This window comes from Grammomys surdaster, unplaced genomic scaffold, assembly GCF_004785775.1.
Source record: "Grammomys surdaster isolate TR1022 unplaced genomic scaffold, NIH_TR_1.0 241, whole genome shotgun sequence".
NCBI classification, from domain to species: Eukaryota; Metazoa; Chordata; class Mammalia; order Rodentia; family Muridae; genus Grammomys; species Grammomys surdaster.
This window is the reverse complement of record NW_021604686.1, coordinates 1,810,382-1,816,747: the sequence shown is the minus strand read 5'-3', so window position 1 is coordinate 1,816,747 and position 6,366 is coordinate 1,810,382.

Below are 6,366 nucleotides of genomic sequence, written 5' to 3'. Positions count from 1 at the left end.
TATATATATATATATATATATATATATATATATATATATATATATATCTCCCCGATATTCTGCTACATTGTATTAGAATACAATACACAGTGGAGCTCGGTGATTAGGCAGTAGAAGAGGAGGTGGAGCTGGGAGAAGAAGAGAGGAAGGGGAGGGGAAGGAGGGACCATGGAGGAAAATGGATGTCCTGGGTAGCAACTTCTATCAAAAGGTTAGATATTGGGTAACAACTCTAATTGTGTGGGCATCTTGTTATTTGAACATTTCCAAATATATAAATCCATTGGATAATCTTTAAGCATTAAGAGTCTTCCAATACCAATGAAGGAATACTCCAGTGACACAACAAATGAACTTGCCAGCAAAAGTGAGGGCACACAGACCAACCAAAAGCTTCCTTCCTCCATGTCTTTTTACGTGGTCTGACGCCAGAGGATGTGGCCCAGATTTAGGGCGGTCTTCCCATATCAAACGATGCAATCAAGAAAATTTCCCAAGGTGTGCACCCAGCTGCTTGAGTTTTAGCCCATTCCAAGTAGTGGTCAAGTTGACAACCAAATTTAGCCATCACAGACTGGCCAGGCAAGTGTCCCCTTCCTTCACTGTTCATGTGAATTCCTCCTGGAACTGCATGTTCTGTGGAAGAAAATGAACGTCCGCAAGAGAGGAGGACCATTCTTAGGTCAGAGGGATCTGAGTAGCTATGTATCCTTGCTAGAACCTCCAAGTAAGCTCTCAGGATCCATTCATAGGGGATTACAAGAGAGCCCCAGGTTATACAGGCGTTGTATGTGGTCTGCGTGACTAAGGGTTCCCCTGATCTCATTGAACTGCCTTCTCAGTGCAGCTCCGGATAGTCAAGGGGTATATAGAACTTCGTCTTAAGGTGAGAAACTGAGCACATGTCCTTCTGGTTGTGTGGGCTTCTCTTCCTGCCTTGCAACCATCTCCCAACATGCTCTTACAGAGGAGACCTGCCCTTAGCATTCTCCTGGTATCAGCTGGAGCATGCCTTCCATTGCGCATGGACAACTCTAGATACCTGCTCTTCCCGTCTTAACAGCTCCTTCATTACATTTCCTCCCATAGTTTCTTTCACAAATATATTGTAGTTTTGAGGCCAGCCTCAAACCCCAAAATGGACACTATGAAACAAAGCACCTTGGAGTCAGACCCCAGTGACAGGCAGCTTTCTGTGTACCCTGACAGCTTTCTGATGAAATGAATAGTCTCTGATAATCTAGCTAGGCTTGGTACCACCCGGAGTAAAGCAAAGGCATTTAAAGATCGGGCCAAGAGCACTACCTGTTGTCTCATAGCCGAAGAATGTTGGTAGCAGGTGGGTGTGAGGGCAGCTGTCCAGTGGGAAATCTGAGCCTTTGGGAGACTCACAGCTGTTGTAGGTATGATCTGGAAGTGTGCCACCCTTTGCTGCAATGGGCTGTTCTTATGGTGGCTTGTTATCTGCTGAGATTAGGTGGTGACCTTTTACCTGCTAGCCCAGATAGTTGGCCCTCGGGTACTGGAGGCCCAGCAGATTCTCTTCTATCCCTCCACATTCCTAAATGAAGAGGGTGAGTTTCAAAGGTGCTTTCCACCTAGGTGGTCTCAAAAGTGAGGGCTAAGGGGCTTCCAGCTGCCATGGTGGACTTTAAAGCAGCCAGCGTGGGCAGAAACTCACAGACACACTCAAGGAAGGTGAAGCAAGGGCACCCCAGGGCATGCAGTGTGAGTCAAGAACAGGGCCAAGATCATTTCTTGCATTTAGGAGAGATCATGAGTAAGTCCAGGCTTGGGATCTCACACGTCACTTGGATCTATTGAGAAATCATTCTCCCTGACTGCAGAAGCCTGTGATGAAACCGATAGGATAGGAGGAAGGGGGAGAAAGTGCTGGAAGGGAGCTCAGGCTTATCTGGTACCTGGCCTATGGCAAAATTGTTTGCTCCTGCCTCCCATCCATCCTTCAAGGTAAGCATTGTTAACCCCATTTTTACAAGTAAGAATCTGAGGTTCACAGAAGGAAATGTACACCCCAGCAATCTCTTCATACTGAGGATGGAAATGGGCTGAGTCATCGTGTACCAGGAAGGAACCTGTTTCAACTAACTCAGAGCAAAATCTCTGTATCATCTGGCTCTTGTCTCCTGATTTCCCATGAATTATAAGTTTGCCATGGAGCATGGTAGGGAGAAATCGAGATCTATCTATATATATCTTCGTAGTTTGGCCAAACTATAACTAAATTACTTTCTGTTAACATTTTTATTTATTTATTTATTTGGGATACAGGGAAAGTAGACAGTGGATTGTGGATCTGAGCATAGTAAAAGAAGCACAAAGCAGACCTGGCCAGTCACAGGGCAAGGAGGAATGGTGGTAGTTAGTGCTCACACAGGCTGGGCCTGAGCTGAACAGCTCACCACAGACTTTATTGTCTATCAGAGCTGGAGAGGAGCATAGTGGTAGGGGACACCCATCTTCAACAGGCTAATCAAAAGGACAAGCAGAGAAATAGCAGAGAAATGTGGCCACACCAAGAAAAACAAAGAGGTTGGTGACCTAGATCTCACATTGGCCATAGATTTAAATAGAAGATTATAGTAAAGGGTCCTTTTTAATCCCATTTTGTCTCCACTCAGAATCTAGGCCATAAACCATTTGCTACCCATCCTAAGTGTAAGATACTTTGCTTCCACACTTTGCCTGTCTGGGTTGCTCTGAGGCCAGAAGTTACAGTCTTTGGTTTAGCACCTCATAGTAAAACAGTGGGAGGCTAGGTAAAGCAGCCTTTGTGCTGTCTCAGCAGGAATTTCGAGGCTCTAAGTTGAAGTCTCAGGAAGAAAAGGGGAGGGAGGCTTGTCTCTGCTGTTTGTTCTCAGCACTTGTGCGACTTTCAGTGTGTGATCGCATGGTAAAAAGTTCACTAGACGTTTGCACATAAATTCAGGTCACACACTGAATCAGAGGTCTATAACAGAGAATGTCTACATGCATATTCACTAGGAGTAATTATCTGGCTAAACAGTCACCATTTGTTACTAGTTTACAGGTTCATGGAGGGTTAAAAACTATAACTAAGTTGTCCTTGAAGTTTTGAATAGATAAACCCAATCACTATCTTCTGTCTTTGCACCTGTGATATAGATGCTTAGCTCCTTCTTTATGACCTTTGGTTAATGGTTTTTATAACCCCTTGGAATGTACTCTAGGTTTTAGCATCTGTTTGTTATTTCAGTAGCAACTAAGCTGTTCTTTTATAAAAGGGGTTCAAATATCTTTGTCTGAGTTACCATTCTGAAGCAGTGGTGATCCTAGCTTGCTGGTTGTTTCTGCAGAATAAACACTCTTTGTTCTTGCATACTATTTGAGTCTGAGATTGTCTTAGTTAGGGTTTTACTGCCGTGAACAGACACTATAACAAAGGCAAGTCTTATAAATGACAACATTTAATTGGGGATAGTTTATAGGTTCAGAGGTTCAGTCCAGTATCATCAAGGCAGGAACATGGCAGCATACAGGCAGGCATGGTGCAGAAAAAACTGAGAGTCCTACATCTTCATCTGAAGGCTGCTAATGGAAGACTTAAGTTCCAGGCAGCTAGGGTCTTATAGCCTGCACCCACAGTGACACACCTACTCCAACAAGGCCACATATACTCCAACAGGGTCATTCCTTCTAATGGTGTCACTTCCAGGGCTGAGCATATACAAATCATAACAGGGGTCTTCCTTCAGCAGTTTTCAAACCCTAACATCAGGTGTGCATAACTCAGCAGTCCTGGTCAGGGCTCAGTCCCGTCCATGTTGACCCATCCTTGTCTAAGGTCCAGTCTTTCTTTAATGTGGTCTGACTGTGCAACCAGACTGCGCAGCCTCTTTCTGGTTGAGACAAGTCTTCCCCTGGGTGGCACCAGGCTTCATCCTTTCTCTTCCAGTCAATTCCAATTTCTTGGTGTCCATTATTTCAGTAGTCTGATAACCAAAGGAAAGGGAGTAAACGTCTCTATAACACCTTCCCTCCTGCCAGTGTGGTTACAGAATGATAATGTTTGCTGTTTCTAGAAAAATAAAACAAAGCAAATTAAGATCTTAAACTATTTGTCTTAGTCACTGTTCTATTGCTGTGAAGTGACACATAACCAAGGCAGGTCTTATAAAAGAAAGCATTTAATTGGAGGCTTTCTTACAGTTTCAGAGGCTCAGTCCGTTATCAGCATGGCAGAGAACATGGCTTCACACAGACAGGCATAAGAGCAGCAGGAAGGAGGGGGAGGGAAGAAGATTGAGAGCTTTCTTTTTTTTGGCTGTTGCTGTTTTTAGGTGTTACCAGTAAGTGCTCAGTTAGTGAATGTTTGAGGATTGATAACATCTTGCCTGGCCAGCAAGAATTTGAGGTCAGTGGTACAGGGAAGGCAAGAATCTAGAGGAACAAGTGACTTTAGTTCTAGAAAACAAGTCAGGGCTCAATGTTGGGTGTGGTAGTTTGAATAAGAATGACCCCCATAGGGTCATATATTTGAATGCTTAGTCACCAGGGAATGGTACTGTTTGAAAGGATTAGAGGGATTAGGAGGTGTGGCCTTTTTGGAGGAGGCATGGGCTGGTTGGAGGAAGTGTGTCACTGCGGATGAACTTTGAGGTTGGAAAAGCTCACACCAGGCTCAGTCTCCTTTTCTCTGCTTCTCTGCCTAAGGATCAGGGTGTGGTTCTCAGCTGCACTCAAGCACCGCTTGTGTACTGCTGTGCTCCCCACCATGGTGATACTGGACTAAACCTCTGAAACTGTAAACGAGCTGCCAATTAAATGCTTTCGTTCATGAAAGGTGCCCTGGTCATGGTGTCTCTTCACAGCAATAGAACGGTGACTAAGACATTGGGTGTCTTCCACCATTGCTCTCCGACTCATATCTTAAAAAAATTTTTTTTTCACCCAAAAAACCCTGGAAAGATGCTCTTAACCTTAAAAAGTGGTTGAGAGCACTTGCTGCTCTTGCCGAGCTTCTGGGTTTGACTTCAGCACCTGCATGTCCACCCACCCACAGACAACTAACAATTACAGTTCCAGAGGATCTGCTGTCCTCTCCTGGTCTTCGTGGTGCCTGTACACTTGTGGTGCATATCCATGTGTGTAGGCAAAAAACAAAAATTAAAATTATGTTTAGAAAAAGCTTTCTTTTAAGTTGTGTATTGTATGAGTGCCACAGTACCCATGTGAAGGTCAGAATACAGCTTTCAGGGGTTGATTCTCTCGTTCTATAATGTGTGTCCCAGTTACTGAACTGAGGCTTAGCAGTAAGTACCTTTCTCCAGTAAGCCACCTTGCTGGCCCTTTACTTTATTTATTTATTTATTTATTTATTTATTTATTTATTTATAAAATATTTCTTTTATGTCTTATGCGTATGTGTTTGCCACTACCCCAAATCCCAGGCTGCCCCATAGCCTTCTGAGCTTGCCTGTCAGAAGCCATTTAAGAAGCAATTTAGGCAAGCATATGAATTTTCTGGAGATGGCCTACCGCTTTTGCGTGGCTACGATGGGTGGGCTCTAAGAATGCAGGGTCCTTAGAGACTTCATCCCAGGATTGCTTCTCACTGCTGACATGCCTTTCCTGTCACTATTCCATAGCCTAAGGATTCCTGGGCACAAGTCTACCCGATTGGGAAGATTTTCTGCAGATCAACATGAAGATGTACTTTCATGTAACGATGCTGTGTAGACAAATCGATGATTTCATAATTCCTGATCGTGATTTTATAGAACTTCTAAACAGATACAAGAAATCTCAGGCCCCCTTATAGAATAAAAGCAGCAAATAGAGATCTGTAAGCCTTGATGTGCCATGGGCTAATTGCACTAGGAAAAGAAAGCAAATGAGACAAATTTATGATCGAGGAAAACATTCCTTCTAGGTTAGGTGTGACTGGTAACTAACCGTCATAAATTGGGAATAGACAATTTATTGTAGGTACAATGACAGAAAATAAACTATTGATTAGTCTATGTGAGACTTCAAAATAATGAGATGCTAGGCAAATGATTTCTCTCCTGTCAAAACCGTGGTAACTTGTAACATAAAATTTATTGCTTTGAACTTATAATGAACTTATGGGGGGGGCGGCTAGTGACAGATAATGAATATGTAGTCAGATACTAGTCTTAATGGAAAGACATGTAAAAATTCTGTTATAACTCCTAAAACCTTGTCAATCTATGACATGAATTATTGCCTTAAGCTTACTGTGAACTTATTGGAATGCAAAAGTGTTTAGAAAATCACGTGATCAATTATCCTGCTGTAGCAGTTCTACCTGATAGTTGTATGAGGTAATTTTTTAGAGAAAGTATAAAAACTAAGAACCTC